A 21,719-nucleotide genomic window follows, 5' to 3' on the forward strand; every position below is an offset into this window, starting at 1 on the left:
TTACATTGTCGCTATATAAGATATGTTATGTAACATAGACGTAACAGAAACATACTGAATGTAATATCCAGTTATAACTATAACATTGAACATGTAACATTGCCGTTATATATCTTTGGGGTAACAGAGTCATATACACTAGGTACATATACATAGCTGTTATATAATAATACAACATTAACGTTATTAAAGTATCTAGCAACAGTTCATCAAGCATTCAAACAAATTTTCGTTGCACGTCGTAAGTAAAAAAAAAGTAAATCAAGTAAGCGACTTTTGTATTCGGTTAATATTTAAAAACCATCGATCGCAACCAAAACTATATTCTAAAGCTAAGTGACATTGTATCTAAAATATAGCCGAACCTTTCAGCTACATATTTATTCAGTTATTTATTGCTTTCTTTTATCAATACATTCTTTTCGAACTAATTTTGATACGTCGAAGCCTTCACTTGGATATCAGATGAATTAAATAAGAAGTTAAGTTGCACTAGTAAAAAACTTACATTTCTATTCGTACTTTATTGTTCTTTTCAATGTTAATATTTCGACATTATGGACTAAAAGTTCCTTGCTCGAAAACTATCGTCATATCCCTCCTCCCCGCCCTCGTCATATCCATACATCGTAAGTTAATAATCACTTTAAATGTAAATTATAAAGATATAACTGCTGCACCACGTGTACCTACGAACAAGAGATCTAGTGAAACACAGCACAATTTTAGAACACAAGATGCAAGCCCGATGCGACCTTTCTGTTATAATAGGACAAATATTGAACATTTTAAACTATTTAAACAGATAAACTGTGCTATTTATCACTATTCACTCCTTTCACGCAATGAAATTCGCGATTAACTATCGTTATGTAAAAGGAAAACCAATAAAAACATCAACGTTGGGGTTAATAGCTAACGTGTGCTACTATTTGAAATGTGTTTGTTACTCTTCTTAGTGAATTAAAACTTGTATATTATCTTGTCATTATATTTAACCTCAAAATTTCTACCTGAAAGCTAAGGTAGTATTTACCGTATACGGTACATAACAGTTACATAACTTAGTTGTATATGTTATGCAGGGATTACTCCATAATGTTATATTGGCGCCATATAACAACAATGTCACAATTATATGATAATTGTAAGTTGCAGGTAAGTTACATGTAACACTTGTATTGCTGAAACAGTTTCAAAGTAACAGTGTTGCATAACATTTACATTGACGTTATGTAACCGTGTTTGCTGGGATTGCACGAAACAAGTTTCTTCTTTTTTTTAAGATGGCGGAATAATGAACATGAAAAGTTTGTACATATTATTTGACAATATTCTTTAGATAAGCCAATATTCGGCACCCAATAAAGATAGAAAATCCTATGCGGTTTCAATGTATGGAGTGCGGCAAACTAGTTTTGTTCGGCCTGTTACAACACGATCAGATATAAAGTGCATTTTTTAAAACCGAAATAGCTTAGTAAATGGTTGTGTTATAAGGTAATAACATTGATCCATGTTTTATCGGGATTTATCTACACTTCACCAATAGGTATGTCTCGTCCAGAATTCATTTTGCCTTTGTGGGTACTTTCCTTCGACAAAACCTTTTCGAGATATTCGCTCGTAAAGTTTTGACATCATCAATAGATAAATTTCTTACGGACGTCCCAATCGCTCTTTGTGAGTACCGTCCTCCGACAATCTGTTCTTGAAATATAAGGAGTCGCTTAAGAGGCTATGGTTGATAGAAATTAATTCCTTACGTAGAGACCTTTAATTAGAGTATATCAACCGGTCCCCCCAAATCCCCTCTTTTGATAACGAGTCAGAAAGTAGGGCGGTAGTGGGTAGAAAACAGTTCCGTTTGGCGAGACCTTTAATTGGAATGCCATGAAAAATAAAATTAAATTCTACCCCCTCCTTCCTCCCTCGGGTACCTACTGATCTCGGGAGGGAGTCGCGTAGGAATGTTATAATTTGTACAAACCGAGGTACAAACCAATTCATTTCAATGAGACCTTTCATTAGAATACCATAAAGGATAGAACGTGTGACCCCTCCCCCATTTTCAAAGCTTTTACTTGGTACTGTTAAAGGCATGCGTATGCAAATTCTGATACCAGTTGGTGGTCACATGTAATCATGCACACTTTACATTCAAAAACAGCATCTCAGGAAATAATGAATGCCCCCCACCCTCCCCCTTGACACAACGAAATTTGATGGCCGTCTGGCACAGTTTCAAGGTACATACTGCAAAAAATCCCAGAATTCTAGGACCTTTCCTCTAAAAGTAGTTCAAAACCGCAGAATTGACGGACGGGCGGACGGATAAAACGCAAACGATAGCACATTTTTTTACTTCTTAAAAAATGCGCTAAAACAGTTCAAAAGGGCCCAATAAAAAACGAACAAGTACATACTAATGGTACAGTTTCAAGACCAAATCCAAGAGGACCTATCGGTGATTTTGTAAAGGGCATTGAAAAACAATAAACATTCCATGTTTATACAGGGTGTTCTTAAATATGATGTAAATACAGAAGGAGCTAATTCTTTTGCTTTTTTTATGACTAAAAGTTTATACAAACATAGGCCTCCAAACGCTTCGTTACCGATCTACAGGGTGTTATAATTTCACCATGCACTTGACAAATTTTTAATTTATAAACATATGCAAGCACAAGTACAATCTCAAATACGAACTTTTAAGACTAAAAAACAAGAGATTGTACAAATAAAGGAAATATAAAGAAAACAACTAAAAAATCTTGAAATTGTAACACCCTGTAGATCGGCAACGAAGCGTTTCCGGAACTATGTTTATATGAATGTTTAGTCACAGAATAAGGTCAAAGAATTAGCCCCTTCCGTATTAACATCATAGTTAGGAACACCTTGAATAGAAAACCAGTCTCCAACCATAGGCGAAGTTTCCAAGAATCTCACGGAGTCAGTAAGACTCGTAAAACCCTTAAAGGCTCTTTATTATTAAAAAAAAAAGGGTCTAGGTTCGGTTCTGCAAAGCTAAAAACCTCCCCAAACCTGTAAGTACAATGATTTTGGATTCCGGGACTCATAGAAAAACCGGAAAAAATAGTTTACCGCCTGGATAAGCAAAACCCGACAGTTGGTTGTCCTGATGCACCAGACATCCTGGGACGAGCTGGGTGCGGTCAATCCTAGCGGTTAATACTAGCCACAATTTCCGAAAATGCCCGAAGCGAAAATAGGCATTGAGAGGCAATTTTATTTACTTCATATCTCCAAAAGGGCACATACTATCACGATCTAATTTTCATGTCTGGTTAATGATAGTTCGAGAATACATAATCAACAATAATACGCAGGTGCATTGCCGTCCAAGGGGTTGACATAGACACCCCATTGTCGTATTTTGAAAACGGCACATACTGTCAAGTTTATCAAATACTTTTCAAGTTACTTGGAAGTTCTCTTGAGTTTAAAGATTCTTGTAAGCTCCTTTCTTGTTACCTACAATCTTTTGTCAAGCTACACAAAGTGAAGAAATTGCCGAAATATGCAATGTTCTAAAAAAATATACGAATAAGTTAAAAAGCGTTCCTTAAATTTCTGGAGTCATCTAAGATCTATAATGTTTGCATGCAAGTGGTGCGTAAATTGCGTTGCTATAATAGTATATTAAGATACAAGTGTATAATCAAGTCTTTAAAGCACGCGCAACGAGTTTAAGGGCACGACGCAAAGCGGAGTGCCTTTAACGTTGCAAGTGCTTTAAAGACCATTTATACACGTGTATCTTATAGTATTTTTTATTATACCTGCAGTATAATTTAAAAATAGGAAATACAATGAAATCATATTGACGTTATACTCGAATACATGTCTAATTAAGTGGGCTGGGTGTTCGTAATTTCACGATTGCCATGGAAATGTCACTTGACGTTTGCTTATAAAAATTGTCGTCTTTGTGAATAAAACGATTTCCGTTGAAACAGATAATACACCGCCCATTAAATCGCTTGGTGTAAAATCTAAACAAACGTTGGTAGGTGTAAAATCTCAATCCAGTAAAGCCTATTATCAAGCATATGAAAAGTTGTTTCCATGGATGAATAGGAAGTTACTTACGAATAAAGTCTTAAATGCATCGATAATGCTGGCATATATGAAGGAAATGTCAAAGGTATTTAAATCTTCTATCTTTTGGTGCATTTATTCAAAACTTCACTTATTGCTGGGACTAAAAAGTGAAACAGATTTGGAAGCATACCCTAAATTACGCGCATTTGTAAAAGCTTCAACCAAAGGATAGGTACAAGCCAAAGAAATGTTCTGCATTTACAGAAAGCGACTTAGGAAGATTTTTTATTTCACCCAGATGACAGTTTCAAAAGTCATACTTGAAGTACCGTTACTTAGCAACTTTAAAGCACGTGTGTTTTAAAGGCCTTTTTTCGCACGCATTTGAGTGTTTTAAACGGAGATTGTGATTCAGGTATAATAAAAAATACAATCAACGTCCCTTCCGTGTGATCTCTCTAAAATTTTCTGCTTTAGAAAAATAAACATAGTTTCGTTTATTAACGGTATAAAACAAAACAAAAACTGGTATCTCTATCATAAAACAACAGTTGGATAGGTAAATGCGTTATACAGTTTTCAGAACAAAATTGGTGCATAAAATGCATTCTTGGGAAGTAACACAGAAAGTAACTTTGAATATTTTTATATGTCGGTTCGAGTAATGAATAATGCCCGGTTGATTCTTCATTTGGTTTTTATTAGTTTACTGTGATTAAAAATTTGGACGTGTGACTATAACGCTATTGTTGTAAGCCACCACGCCACGATATCATTTTGATAAAATCAATGATGTTATAGAAACATACGTACCGTTTAGGTAACTAACGTAACAGTTACTAAATAATCGCCTAAAATGATATATAGGTGATTGTGATAATGGATAATCTTTTAAAATCTTAAAGTATTTGACTGATTCTCAAGTATTTAGATACTTTCTAACTCGCTTTCTAATGTAGTTAAATACTTTTCAAAGTAATGGGATATGTAGTTTTATTTATTCGAATAGTATTTGATAGTTGTTACTGTATTAAAATACTTTTCCAAAGTATTCTGCCCAGCTCTGCTACAAAGCTGGTCGAAACCGTCAACTATACGAATACGAATGGTTGGAGTATATGGAGAGGATGGATTGATGGATGGATGGGTTTTGTGTTTCAAAATTTTGTATTGAATACATTTATTTAAATATACGAAAGAGTGTTCGCAGAAGGTATGATTGAAGTTATCTATCGCTACCAGTGGCGGAGTAAATATTATTATAAAAGGGGTCTTGGAAATTTTTTAATTTTCTGGAAGTTACAGGAATGATATTTCTGAAAGGTTTTTTTCAATTCAGTGAGATACGAAGGTAGGTTTTTTTGTAAACTATATATGGAACTACGGTCGGGTTTCAAGAAACCTTTAAGAAAATTAATTCAAGACAAAGGAATCACACTAAGAGTTACAGAAGTTTAAGACGAAAATTTTGGAGGTGATGAAGAAATGCATCAGGGTAAATGGGTAAATGGATACAAGACATTAGAGCGAGTTTAATGGGAGCAGTAGATCGCAGCTGATCAATACCAGAGGAAACAAATGAAGATACTCAAGAGATAGAGTCAAATAGGGAGTTTGGAGTGGGAGGGACGGCAAGCTAATGGAAAATGAGAAAATATGAAGCAAGCTCAAGAATTCCTTTGAGCGTAAGTGTTTTCTTGGAGCCTAAGGACGAAAAAAGTAGAGCCAATGGTTATTTTAAAGCGAGAATACTTGAAGAATCAAGAATAATCACTTTCATCGCCAGACATGACCAAGAAGTTACTTAAAGAAGATAGACACAAGTTAATAGAAGAACAAGAGAGGAACTGTCAAGAAGAAGTAGAATTAGTAGAACACACGTGATTGGAGACAGAAGAAGAAATTGACGGAGTAGAAAAAAATTTCTCCAAAGCATAAGAGGCAAATTTGAAATTCCAAAGAAGAAAGTAAAGAATAACGAAGATGAATTAAAGATGAAAGAAGAGAAAATTATAGATATTCAAGAGAAGCTAGAATTAGTCTAAATTTTAAGTTGCACCCTGCATTGTTGCAATGAAACGTTTGGTTCAGTACTATCAAACTTTAGATGACAAGAAAAGAGAGAAGTTAGGAGCTAATCCAGACAAAGAGTTGACATTGGTCATAGGACGAAGTGAAGACGATTAAGAAGAGAAAGAAATATTTAAAGAGCAAGTCGATATAACAAGAAAATTTCTCCGCTATATCTACTCATGTAGAAAAAACGCAGTCCAGGCCGGGTTCTCTGGGAGCCCCTCAATAGAAAAAAAGTGTCTTAGAACAGTAATTTGCAATTTTATAATTAAGTACGAATTAGGTGCTATATTTTCGTCAGTGAAAAGACGCATCACTCTAGAGTAAACTATTCTTTAAACATTTAGGTGTTGTCTTGATCAATCATGAAAATGATTGCGCCAATTGCGTACCCTTAATTATAAAATTGGTATTGCAGATTAATTACTTTTGTAAGATACTTGGGGAATCAAAGCACTAAACGTTTGTTATTGGCACCTAATTAGCACCTAATTCTGAAATAGTTTAGAAAATCGTTGGATGTAGTGGGGGAGGCTAACTTAATGGACATTATAAGTGGAGATAAAGAACCAACCTTGGGCAAGGTAAGAGTCACTGAAAATGTATACATTACTGAGCTAGCAGTGGTATTAATTATTTCATTGCAAAAAATAAATTGTTACAATAATTTCCAGTGGCGTAGAAAATAAAATTTATTTTTGACAAGAGGGGCTTCTAACCACCGTGATAAGAGACCATCTCTGAGAATAATAATTTAATATAATTCAATATACTGGTAAAACTAACTTGAAAGTCACGACATGTTTTGTGATCGGTTTTTCGATTAAACCGAGGATTCGACGGAATCGAATCCTCCGTGAAAAGTTGAGGTGATTTCATATGCTCAATATTTGATTTGTTCACTTCTTGCAAAAAAAAAAACTTAAAACATGCCCCGATTACGTCAACAGTTACTTGTCTATATAAACTTTTGCACAACCTAACTGATTGCGATAATGTTTTATATACCGCGATCGAAATCACATTTCAGTTGCCAAGATGTAGAACCAATATCAGACAAAGCTCACCAATTTATACGATGTGATCACTATAATGATATTTGAAGTCATTTAGATATTTTTCACACTCCTTTATCTATCATTCTTAATTACACTACTTAGTTACGATTTTTTACGAGTTAGGTTACTTTATTAATTTTGTACTCTCTCACATATAATTTTGTACTGTTAGGATTGTGTTACACCTGTTTTGACAATAAAGATTATTATTATTATTATTATCAGTGAAGCGTTTCAATTTTTTGGTAGTACAAAACACAGAGTACATACCAATGCCGAGCGAGCCGAAAAAGCGAGATCGGCATACACCAACCGCTCCGGATGCCGTTACATAATTCGAAATCCATACCAATGCCGAGCTCGCATGTCTCACAAAGAAAACGGCCCGCATTTTTCGCACACTCGGTATAGCTCGGGCTCTTCCGTAGACTCGCCCCTCTACACGTCCGTTTCGGTCACAAAACAGAGAGTTCATATCAATACCGAGCGAGTCGAAGACGAGATTGGCGTAAATCAAACCGCTCGCCCGGAATTCAGGAAAGTTTTACTCGGTCACAAAAAAGAGTTCATACCAATGCCGAGCGAGCCGAAGGCGAGATCCGCATAAAGCGTTTTATACTGTCCCGGTCACAAATCTTACTTAAACCTTTTTTTTGTAACTTTATGATTTGATGGAAACCAAATAAAGACTATTATTCTTATTATTATTAAAACATAGAGTTCATACATGAACAGGAAAAACTGTGGGCTCAATATAATAGAAATCAACATATTTCATTCGCTAAGTCATGTATCGAGTTCGGACTTTCGCTAGATTATCTCGTATGACTGTTAGAGGTGTAACAATTCAATATAACCCCTCTCTGTGGTCTAGGAGAGCACCCAAAGTACCAAAAATTATTCTTTTCACATGAATTTGTAGCTTTCAAATGCATTAAACGCATTCTCTTGGTGCCTAGAGACTACATGTCATGTACAGGGTGTCCCATTAATAATGGCCACAGGCCATATATATTTATTTATTATCCCTCCCTTGTTCTGGGCTCTCAACAGGCTTGCGCCCAATTACAGAGTGACCCGCATAATGCTTTTTAGAGGTGCCTCTGCAGAAGGTCTTAAGTTCTATACTACTCCGGTATTTACCTTACGAATTAGAAAAACTGCAGGAAAACCTAATTCGGAGTAGCCGGCAGAATGCTCGAAACTGGTCTAAGGTAATTCCCACCTCCGCCACAGATGAAAAATTCACCTCAACCCAGGTTCGAACACCCGACCTCCGAATTTATAGTCCAACGCTCTACCACTGAACCATAAAACCAATCTATGGAACCGTTAATTGCACAGCTTTGGGAAAAAAATTTTGTTAACAAATGAGGCCAAGAAAAATCGCTGGAAATTATTTTCTAGTTTTGCCGCTAGAGGGCGTACTATTCATGGTGAAGTAGAAAAACGACTTTTTTCCTAAAATATACCCAACTAAGCGAGCATAAAAAATACATGCATCGCACTCTTGTATTAATTTTGCATCATTTTGGTGCAACACATGTTGCTCTAGCTCATAAAATATGATCGGTGGGGGAAGGGGAACATCTATTTAAGGAACTGAATGTAGCTTCGGTTTAAGTTAACCGATGTTGACATAATAGGTCTTTTTGGAAATAGCTCTCTTTGTGGAATCTAATTTCACATGAATCCGAGTCTTTTTAGTACCTAAATGTTATGAGTGGTAGAGGGCGCGATGTGACATTAACACATACTTTGCTTTTTTTTTGAAAATTTTAAATGCAACGATATAATTATTATATGATATTATCAAATAAGATGAAAAAGTGAATATCACTGAAACCGCATTTTGATATCTGCTTCCTAAACAGAGATATTGCGAAAATACGAACATTCACAAATTTTAATGAAATATTTATGCGCATACAAGTTGGCTTTGAAACAAAAGAAACACAATACCACGAAAAAAAACTGTCAAAGTTTATCACAGTCTGTCGCATCCTTTCATTAAACGTATTCGTGCGAATTATCACGATACCCATCTCAAATGAAGTATCATACGACATGTTTGCCATTTATTTCGAGTGTCATCAAAATGCAATGGTTGCATCAAGGGTGTATCCTGAAAAATATGACCGAAGAAGTTTTACTCGGTTACCTAACTTGCTTAGACTTTTATTTGTGGGGAACGATAAAGGATAAAAGACCTAGTATTTCAAAAAAGGCCCACTACAAGGGACGATATGGTGGCGAGAATTAGATGTTAATGTCAAACTGCACCCACTACCCATCATCAGATTTATTAAAAAGATTCTGTTCATATAAAATCTGATTCCACGAAGCGAGCTCTTTCCAACAAGGCCTATTACCTGAAAATCCGTTAACCTAAACCGAAGTTAAATTCAATTCCTTAAAGAGATGTTCTCCTCCCACCCCTTATATTTTATGAGCTATAGCAATATGTGCTGCATCAAAATGATGCAAAATTGATACACGATTGCAATGCATGTATTTTTATGCATGTTTTAGGAAAAAAGTTATTTTTCTTGAATCGTACGCCCTCTAGCGGCAAACCCAGACACTTGAAAATAATTTCCAGCGATTTTTCTTGGCCTCTTTTGTTAACAACATTTTTTTCCCGAAACTGTGCAATTAACGGTGTGATCTTTATTAATGGTAAACCCTGTACATTTGATAACCGCGTATGCTTCATTCAAGATGTTAAATTCTTTTATGTTTATCAAAACATATCAAAATCGTTATTCTTGCACAGAGACTGTTGGGAAAAAGACCAAGACCATTAGGTCAATGCCCAAGACATGAATTTGATGCATTTTTGGCGACCACATGGATTTTGATCAAAATCGTTATTCATGCACCAATATCGTTGGGAAATAGAGCAAGAGCATTATTGCGATGCCCAAGACATGAATTTGATGTACCTATTTTGTAAGACTGGTCCATAAAAAAGTAGTGGTAATACTGAGGATCCTTCGATATATCGTTGTATCGGTTTATTCAGGACGAGAATATGTTCACCTAAGTTCACCTTTGGCCACGTGACTGTGCAGTGTATAGTTCGATGTATAGTTTATCTGTGACAATTTACATTTTTAATAAACAATACATAATTGAAATAAACAATGGTTTTATGAAAACTTTCAGATACTAAGACTGTTTAATCCTCGGTTTAGTTGAAAAATTATATTTGAACTAAGGATTCAAGCTAGAGCAGAGTGTAGTTTTCACGGACAATTAAAACAAGTTAAAAAGTAATCGTAAACGATTTACATAAAGCGCATTTCCACTTGCATTCATTTCCCATTTGTAAGATGCAACTTCTATAAAATCGTAAAAATCCGGCCACAAATATGAAAGATAGCTTGCACATGAGCAATCCATTTTTGTCGTGCTACTTCAATGTCAGTTTATGAGAAGAATTTCATTTCAATGCATTTCTAAATAAGAAAGTTGGAACTGCGCATGCGCAAACCTAAATTTTGAAACTAATGTTAGATTTTCCTTTGTTCCAAGCGCCTAAATATCAAATTTCACTTAAATGCTTCCATAGATAAAAAGGTTGGCACTGCGCATGCGCAAAATAAAATTTTGAAACTGGCGCTAGATTTTCCTTTATTCCAAGTGCCTATGTATCAAATTTCATTTAAATTCTTCCATAAATAAAACAGTTGGCACTGCGCATGCGCAAAACCAAATTTTGAAATTGGCGTTTGATTTTCCTTTATCCCAAGTGCCTATGTATCAAATTTCGTTTAAATTCTTCCATAAATAAAAACGTTGGCACTGCGCATGCACAAAACCAAATTTTGAAATTGGCAGTTGATTTTCCTTTATTCCAAGTGCCTATGTATCAAATTTCATTCAAATGCTTTTATAAGTAAAACATTTTGCAATTCGGTTTATAAAATGGTCGAGATGCGAAAAGGGCACTGTGAATTTTGAATCGATTCGATTCAACTTTTGGCATTGCGTATTATATGGCTAAAGCTATGCCCATATTAAATTTCATGCAATTCACGTCATAACTAACGGAGATGTAAAAGTGATCGAACATTTCTAAACAAAGTTATCGTTCACACGGACAGATAGATGGACAGACAGACAAAGGAACAGACGGACAGACCAACAGGCAGACGACAGACAGCAATGCAAAATTATAAACGATCTCTAGGATCGTTAATAAACGGCAAAAGTGTAAAATTATGGAACATGTAAAAAGCGGTTTTTTGTTTTTTTTACAATAACTTTTTTTGTAAGCGGCACAGAAAAAATTCGTTCCTTGGTACAAGACTCGACACCATAACGAACCAAATAGCGAAAAAAGTAGAACAATAGCTAAATAGATAAAGAACTAGTAGCGTCGCAAAACGAGCGGACGGACGGACGGACGGACAAAGTGGCCACAATAGCGCATTTTTTTTTATTTTTGTGGAAATGCGCTAAAAATTGTAAACGATGAACGAGATAGAAGTGGAGGTTTTGAGAAAACACGGTATTAAAATTGGGTTTGAACTTTGAACTAACGATTCAATGAAACATTAACATCATTACAGTTAATTAATGCAACTACACAATTTGGGCTTCATCGCGAAATATAATTTAGGACCCATTTTGTTTACACGATAAAAATTTAGAAAAATGCCCTTTACTTTTTCGGAAGCGAAATTTGTAAACAAAGCCACGGGCCCTTAGTTAGTACGGCACTACTGAATCAGGGATTTAAAAATGAAAGTGAACTTCCTTATATTTCAACACGTGTGGCAGTCCTTTGATCTATTATTTTAAAATATTTGCTAGAAAGTTAAGGCACGAGAATCCGGATTGCATACACTCGATTGACGTTTCGTTATGGATTATGCTTGGAATCTTCAGCATGCAGAGATTGAACAATATCAGGAAATTTGTAAAATCGTACCTATACGAATACACGGTACGATATAATGAAAAACAATTACGAATTGCGGTTGAAATGTGAAAGGGAGGCGATAATATTAATTGAAAAATTCAATTGAGTTGAAAGGGGCTTGGTGTTGTAACAAGTGAATATTGTCAAAAATGCGATTAATATATTTACATACCTTCAAGTGTGATTTCGAATAAAAAGAAACTGAATTGAATTAAACGCAACGAAGCACATGCACAATTAAAACTTAGAAATTTTCTAAAAACTAATTATTTCAAGGACGATCTCTCAAATATTCATAAATTATTCTAGCGTGTTAATCGAACCGGATTTAAAATATAAACTGCAGTTTCTCGATTACAATTGTAACGGCGGCGGCGAATACTAAATAATTTTAGTTTAAAATAAGACAAGGAAAACTACTTTTTCCCATTATAAGGCGCGACCTTTTAAAGGCCACTTGGCGCGCGCGGTTCAACTCTCTTTAGATTCGCACACCCTCTCAAATACCAATTATTTACAAACTAATCCATGGTATTAGAGGTAACGGTACCGGAGGGGCCCAAATTGGGTCCCAATTTCGTCCAAATCGCGGTGTCGTTAATTTTTGATTAGTAAAACGGTTTTAATATTACGTCACGTTATTACCTTTACACTTAATATCAATTACAGCTCACAATCACTTTATTCACCTCACTTACATAATATTAATGCACCGCGCGTAAGAACTTAAAAGTTAATAAAAGAAAATTTTTTACATCACACACACACGCTACGCAGACACCAGGAAAAAATAGAAAGAGAAAGGTATAAGCGTCGAGTTCAGAGTGAAACTGAAACGGGTTCTGCTAAATTTTGCACTTTCCCGTTATGTGGTGAATGGCAATTCGAAAAATCTAGGACGCTCGGGTTTGGTGAGACGTGTTTGGCCCCCTTTTCCCCCTGCACGCGGGCCCATTACCGGGTACCGCCAAAATACAGGTTCATTGCCGATGCCAATGCCGAAATTTTCGGCGAGCCGACCCCGCTTTATATTTTCGAACGCCCCCCCAATAACACAAAAAAACCGATTAGACCCCTATATAATTAATCGGGAAACGTGAGCGGAATTGCCGATGTTTTACGTAAACTGCACCGTAAGGTCACTGACTTCGATGGGCAAAATTCGATTGTATTACGGCGGTTATTAATATTAATTAAATAACAATGTGTTACGTCCGAGTTTTGAGGATAAATTAATTAGCCGTAGTATACGAAGTGAATATTTCTCTTAATACCGTTAGGGCGTCTCAGGTCTGGGGAGTTCTTTCGTATTCGTCAGTCGATGCGTTAAATTGGAAAGAAATTGATATATTACTCGATTAATGTTGGGCAGTTCATTTGCGAGAAATATCACCAAATACGATCGAGACATAAAACTACACTTTATTATAAGGAGAGAAGGGTTCCTTTCGTATTTCTTACCAGGGGATCATGTTACGTAAGACTTACGTCGTAAGTTAACTACAATTAAATTCATTCAACAACAAATATATCGAGTTTTGTCAGTCTGAGGGTTTAGATCTCAACAATGGGACATCCTCTAAAGATACTGTTTATTTAGTGTCCAAGGGTTTCGACACAAAAATTTCATTTTTCTTGGAAAGAAGAACTGATCTGCACTGAGATTTACCGGTATGCATTTGACCACCAAATTTCCCCATACACTATATACAGTATACTGCCATTATCTACCTATTTCCATGAAACTTCCACCTACTTCTATCAAACTTGATTAGTTAGTAATTATTTAATAATTATACACGTAACAATAGAATAAAATGCGGTTTTTTAAATGTAATTTACTATTTATACATTTGTGCAAATAAGTAGAGCAGAAAAGAGCATTTTTGTACACAATTCCGTTTGTTGAAAATTTCATTGGGGATGCCACGAAGGACACAACCATTTTGATCCGCCTCCTCCACCCCTCGCTCTCCAAAATACCAAACTTCGACATTAGGAAACATCAATTTCTAGTTTTTGCTCACCGATACCGTTATAATGAATTTCAAAATGGTGGATACTATCTGCAGAAAAGACGCACTATCTGCAAACCGACAACAAAGTAGCGCATAAGTGTATAATCAAGTCTTTAAAGCACGCACTACTGGTTTAAAAGCACGACGCGTAGCGGAGTACCTTTAAACGTTGCCAGAGCTTTAAAGACCAATTATACCTGCAATATAATTTAAAACTAAGGGAAAATCATATTGAGGTTATACTGGAACACATTTTAAATTGAGTGGGATGATTATTCGGAATTCTATGATTGCCATGGTAATGTCACTTGACGCTCGATTATAAAAATCACCGTCTTTGTAAATAAAATGACCGTCTATTCAGTGGCTTAGTGCAGAAGCAGAAGAAAAGTTGATACCTGCAATATCTAAATCCAGCAAAGCCTATTATAAAGAATATGAAAAATTGTTCGCATTGAAGAATAGGAAGAAACTTTGCATACACCGTTAATGCTGTCATATATGATAGAAATATCAAAGGTATTTAAATCTTCTATCCATTGCATTCAAAACTTCAATCAATTCTGTGATGAAAAAGTGGGCCAGAATTGGCAGCATACTTGCTCTAAATCACGTGCATTTGTGAAAGATTCCAATAAAGGATGTGAGCCAAAGACATCTTTTGCATTTGCAGAGAGCGAGCTGAGAGGATTTTTATTTCATTCGCAGATTATAGTTTCGTAATTTCAAATATTACTTAGCAACCTTTAAAACTTGACGTACTTTAATCGCCTTCTTTTCGCACTTTTTTTAAAAAGCGATTCTGATGCAAGTACAATAAAGAAATCGTTAGTTTTGAATTATTCCAATCGCCGAACATAATGTAGCGAACATTCTAGAAATCTCGATGGACATCGAAGCGCCATGAAAAATTAGTCCTCGGCGATAAAGAGCCAAGGTGGATGTGACGCAATCTCTCCTAGAAATATGACGTGTTTGTTCGAGAACCTTTGAGAATAGTCGCTTGCATTCGGAGGCGGTCGAGATCGTTTGATAGCAATATGCGCAAGTTCAATTGCGTTCTGGTTCAGTACTAATTTCAACGCCGAAGTACTAAATAGTTCGCACTGTTATAAATCGGAGTGATAAATAATATATTAGCTGTTACAAATCAATTCGTTTAAAGACTGTTATAAATTTATTGTTTATTAATTGTAAATAAATAAAAAACAAATTTACGTTACACTGGTGTCAAGTATGTCGGGTTATGTTTAAGTGAACAATTTATTCCAGCAGTGACCAGAAAGATGGACCAACTTCTGCAATTATAATAATAATTATTATAATTATAATCAAGATGAAATGAAAGGTGGTCACCAACCCATGGAAGCTGAAATAAAAGCTGATCAAGCTGAAATAAAAACCGGTCAAGAGTCCTTGGAAAGTAAAATCGAAGCTGGTGGTCAACAAGTCATGGAAGCTAAATTGGAAGCAGACCAGCAAGAAATAAGAGGAATGATTCAAGAGCGTCCAAAATAAGATACAGAGTGTACAAGATAAAATTCATACAGTAGAAAGTGAAAACTAGACTACGAAGCCGATTTATGGTATTGAATGAAGAACGCGTAATTTGTGATAACACAAGATCTACTGACTGTTCCACAATCGTCCCGCAAAGAAGCCCATGAATTGTGTGAAAGTTTTGGTATGCCTAAAATTTGAGTTAAGCCACAGATGCTCGACGGAAAATTACCGTGGTCCACCTACTCTCTATGCGGGTCGCACAATCGATTCGAATAAGCTCACAATTAATTGATTGACAATAACAAAAAATTATTCGACACACATAAAAAGGTTACATAGCCTGTTTGGACATATTACCCCGCACGCAGACGGACGATAATTAAAAATAAGAAAATCTTAAACCTCTTTTTTACCTTTTTATGAGAATAATCTCCTTCTTCCGGTATTAACCAATAATGCGCCAATTACAATTGGATTAGATAACGCAGGCTGTGTCCCCACTTACGCCGAAAATAATGCGCACATCGTTGACCATACCTGTATCTCTTGTTATCAGCACCAGAACACGTCCGTTAATTTAATCTCATCCGATAGCAAACCTTTTATCGCATACAACCAGATGTCCCTACATTTTAACAGGCAATTTTACGTTTCACAATAAATCTAAATAAACAATTTACACAAACGATTCAGTTGAAACACAAATTATGCAATTACAAACAAAACCAAAAGGAAAAATAATACTGAGTCACAAATTTAAGTAAAACGAACCAATTCCGTGTTTATACCCCCATTTACTTTACTAAAATTGAAATGTTTCTTATACAGGGTGGTGCCTATCGCGACGCAGCATAGGGATTTCAATGTTAATTTCTTTATAGTCAATTACTAGCTTCCCTAATTATTTTAGAGCAAAAGTCTAAACTACTTTACTTATAATTTTCCGTTTTTCAAAACCGTAGAAATCGACAAAATAAAAATGTTCATTTTACAATAAATCAGATATGCCTTGGAATTACCTAAAAAAGCAGCGATAACATTTTCATTATTTGCCTTTGACGTATATTAAATTTATACTTGTTTATAAATTAGTTAATCATAAATTGTTTATCATGTAGGTATTTAACTGAAGAGAAAGTGGAAATGTTAAAGCTGTTTTATGTCCGCCAAGTAACGTTTTTATTTAGTGTGGAGTACCCCAATCGGCCGATTCCAAGCAGTACCACAGTAGACAGAATTGTCCGCAAGTTTGAAAGAACAGGCACAGTGTTAATTATCTCCAAGTCCAATAACGTTCATAATTACCGTCAAAACCATCAGGAAAACGGCAATACAGTACAACCTCGTTAATCCGAATAGATTCGGACCACCGCCCTTTCGGATTATCAAATTTTCGGATTATCGCGAAACTAGTGAAAATAATAAATTTGGACCCAAGCATTAAGAAATAAACTTTATTCTTTTCAACGTCTTCAGGGGTGTCATCGTTGTTACGAGGAACGAAATTATTTCGGACTATCGCGATTTCGGACTAGCGTGTATTCGGATTATCGAGGTTGTACTGTACATTCAACATTTTGGCTGCAGTAGCGGAAAATTCGAATTTAAGTTTACGAACAATTCTTCCTCAAATCAATTTCTTTTCTTCGATTATGTAGTCCGGTTCCAGTTCTTTAAAAAAACAATACCCCATAGACGCTTTTTCTTGGTCGGTTAGTTGAAACAGAATTAAATATGAAAATTGTTCGACGTCAAACAACGATAACTTAGATGCGATGCGTTTGTAGTTTGTTAAAAGATTCCAAAGCATCACTGATTTATAAAAATGTAATTTTTTATTTTGTCGATTTCTACGGTTTTGAAAAACGGTAAATTATAAGTAATAGTATGAACAGATGCAGTATTTTTTTCTTTAAAATAACGTAGTTATACACTTTTGCTCTAAAATAATTAGGGGAGCTAGTAAATGACTATAAAGAAATTACCATTGAAATCCCTATGCTGCGTCGCGCAAGGCACCACCCGGTATACAGGATATCCGTCATTATTTTTGGTGTTCAAATCGGAATAACGTCTACAAGACGTTTACACAGTATTTTTTCCGAAACCTTAGGTTTGCGAATTTTTAGATTATGAATTCATGAAACCTGAAGATTTGTAATATGGTGAAATGTTTAACATTTCGAAACTCTATCTAATTATTAAACTACGAAAGCTTATTCGTTGAAGTAGGATCATAATTAATGATTTAGGATACTCCACTATCTTTTTGCCCAAAACATTCTGATAAAATAATATTAGTCATATAAGGTCGGACATGGTCCATTTCAAGGCCGCTCGCCACCTGGTGGTGACTTTGGAAAGTAGGTCAAGGGGAAGATCAAAGGTGGCGTGCCACGTGGCGGCCACCTTGGAAAGTAAGCCAAGGTGATGCTCAAGGGCATTCGCTTTCAAGGTTCTGAGGTGAATGACTACATGTTTTGTGTTGTCATTTTACTTTAAAGGTTGGTAACCTTGGGTCAACAACGCCTTTTTTGCGGCGCCACATAGGTCAAAGTGAAGTTCAAAGGTCGTTCGTCACTGGGAGGTGACCTTGAAAAGTAGGTCAAGATGAAATGTGAACTATAGAGGTCCGTTCGGTCATTCGCCGGTAATCATCAAGGTGCCACGTGATATCGGAATATCTTCCACAAGGACAAATTTGGGTGCCGGACAAATTCCAAAGGATGGTCGCCGTTCAAAGTTCAAAAGTTGGTCGCCGTTCAAGCACTCAATTACTCCTTTTTTAGCGCATTTGTAAAAAGGGAGCTCTTAATCTCACTTTGTCTGGCTGGCTGGTTGGCTGACTGGCTGGCAGTAAATGCGGGCCCGTAGAAGAATGCTTGTAGAAAGACGAGGAGTGTACATGTAGCTACCGGGGCCGTGTAATTAACAACTTTAGGACCGGGGCTACAGGCGACTTTGGGCGCACAAAAGTTTCTTAGAGCTCGAATTGCGGTCTCTCTTTCTTGTGTTGCCAATAGAAGCTCGAGCTATGAGAAGTACCCAAAAATTGAGTACTATTTTGCCCTGGACTTTTAACGAAATCCACCAAAATGCGAATTGCGGGTGAATGGGACGTCGGAAGTGGGCATCGACAAACGGAATATGGTAGCCCCGACAAGATTTTACTGATGGCGGAGTCAAAACTTCAAACGCGAATTGCGACTGCACGGGAAGTGGGGACCGGGTACCGACAAAGTGAATGTGGTAGCCTTCTACAAGTTCTTACTGATGGTGGAGTCAACATAACACTGATCCGCTATACAAAAATGCGCTGAAGTCCCTTCGATCTCACACGAGGACTTTGATAATTTTTGTCATGTTATATATTTTTAAGGGCAATACTCAATTTTTGTGAGGTGTATAGAGTCGCTCAACTCCATGTAAAATCCCAGTTTCTAGTGTCAATGTCATTTGAAGGTGACTTAAAAAAAAACTAAATAGAGTGAAGTGGAGTGTGTGATGTCATTGATTTCAAGTTTAAACTTTGGGAGGAGTAGCAATTTTAAACCTGTAAGTAAGGTTTTTTTAGTTAAATTCCAAATTAATATTCCAATTTAACATTCTTACGCCATCTGTGTATTTCTCGTGCAAATTCGTATAGTCAGATCCATTTTATCGATGTTATTGTTTTATATCTTTATTTTCCCGCTAGAGGTTGTGCAGATGTAGTTTCCGCGGTTAAAATTTTCCTTTCCTTGATCTTTTTCTGCGTGCGCATTCCCTGTACTAAAACAAATTCGATACTGACCTTCAAAAAGAACATTGCTGTCACCTTTAAATAGGAATAACGTCTAATATATTCTTTTAGGGCTTTCGTATTTTCTCCTAATTTTCTCTTCTGAGTATTTCGACTTACATCGACGCCTTGATATTACGCAGAACCTTTTTTATTACCACTGATCTACTACGATATATTTACACCTGGAGACTTTAATTATCGTTCCGGAATTAGGTATAAATAAATAAGTAAATAAATAAATATTAGTCTGTTTACCAATATTTAGTTAATTGCTTTTGAGGTACGACTATTTGGTCATTGCAGCTCGTTGAAGAGTCAAAATTTTGCTTTTGTTTATTTAACGTAAATTGAACTATTGATTCTTAGTAAGTATTAATTACGGTTTGTAGTATTCGAGTACCCGAGTGTCGAACGTTAGACATTGCTATCGCAATATGTATGTGCCGCCCTATTCACTATCCCTCTTGTTATTTTTGTGTTTTTATCTGTGACAGATAAGGCAGAAAAGCGCCCTTCTGAATTCAGAAGGCCGTTACGAGCATGGTTCAAAGGTAATTAATTACTCCTTGATATGACGTTTGGGCAATTGACTTTCGATACAGCCAAGTTGTAATTGACATTTTGATCCTACCTTGAAGATAGTTACGTCTCTTCTTATACTTCATTGAAGGCATAGTAGTCAAAAAGTTCTTTCAAAGTTGCAGTAACTTGTTTTGTTTTGACCAATTTGTAACTTTAGTCTTTGAAATAGTCTTTATGAATGCGAGCTTGATTGCTCTTTGTTGACTTTAGTAGCTTCACTGCTCTGGAGAGTATAATTACATAAATTCTAGCTTTGTATAACTGGTAAAAGCCTAAAGGTAAATCCTAAGCTAAGGATATTAAAATTACGAAAAAATGGTAGATAACGTCCGTCACTATGACAAATATTTGCATACTCGGATTCGTCGCGTACTTCGATTTCTTTATAACAGATTCGTTTATGAGAAGTAAGAATCAGACTTTTTCCATTTTTTTCTGAAACGTCGAATAAAAAGAACGGCGAATGTATTGTATAGTCGACGTTTCATGGTTTATAATTGATATAATAAACATCAATTCATGCATTTTTCTCAGGTTTAGAATAAAATAAAGGGTATAACATAATAAACAATATAAAATAAATCCAAACAAATCAAACAAAATACATGTAACAGTTTAGTTTATTCATATTCAAATTTCAAAATTACCGCTTGCTAGGTTAGGTAGGATATAGGTGAGATGGCGTCACTTGTACGCGTGTTTCTTTCCTCGCGCAGAATCGCGTTAGTTTTTCACTTCATTTCCGTTTTAAAGCCAACGAGGTTGTACTTGTTGTAGAGCGTGGCATTGTGAATTCTTCTTAAACCAGTGGGTAATATTTGCCATCATTCACGTGAAATCTCTGGCAATTTTACCTTTTTATTGGCGTTGTCGAGTAGTGTAACTCAGAAGCCGTTTTCTCCATTGCGAGGCTATATATCTGGTTCATTACTTTTAGGGGGTCCATGTAGTAGATGAATTCTTGTACCGGTCAATCCTTGTACAGACGAATCCTTGTATGGTATAGTTTATAGTATATCCTTGCACATTCTTGTGTGCGGAGGACATTGACCTGGCATAATTTTGGGATAGTAAATGAATTTGCATCTTGCGAATATTCCGGAGTACGAACACCTGTTGATTGCCGGCAGCTATCCGGCGTACCACCGAGTAGATAAGCGCTAACACCTAAACGATACCGGGGAGCGACCAGCTGATTGTGGAATTTTCGGAAGATACGATCTTTTACACAACCTTTTTTTTTATTTGCTTCAATACCGTTAATCTAGTGTAACCTTCCGACGATTTATGATTGGAGCTTTGTATTTTGTTCGCATCTAGTGTTTGAGGTCGTGGCTCTCTTCAAGAGCAACGCACCTGTATTTAACGTATGGGTAAACGAGCCGGCTACGAGTAAGCTATTTTTGGCCCTTCCGGCTCATATAATCGTTCCGAGCGTTGTAGCTTGGGGTTTGTTTTTGTGTTACAGAACTGGAACTTCGAAGGAGAGCTCTTTTTCGGAGAAGACAGCGTACCTATGTGTTATTCAAGGTAAGATTTTTAATTTACTTGTACCCAGTGTTGCCTATATGAGTTGTTATTCGGGTTAACTTAATTCAATCTTGGAATCCATTGAAATCTTAACTACATTTTTGCTCGATCATTGTTGTAGGGGTCTGGTAACGTAATTATTAGGGAAGTGTTCATGAATTTATTTGGGGATT

The sequence above is a fragment of the Photinus pyralis genome, unplaced genomic scaffold (genome assembly GCF_008802855.1).
Source record: "Photinus pyralis isolate 1611_PpyrPB1 unplaced genomic scaffold, Ppyr1.3 Ppyr1.4_LG2, whole genome shotgun sequence".
NCBI classification, from domain to species: domain Eukaryota; kingdom Metazoa; phylum Arthropoda; class Insecta; order Coleoptera; family Lampyridae; genus Photinus; species Photinus pyralis.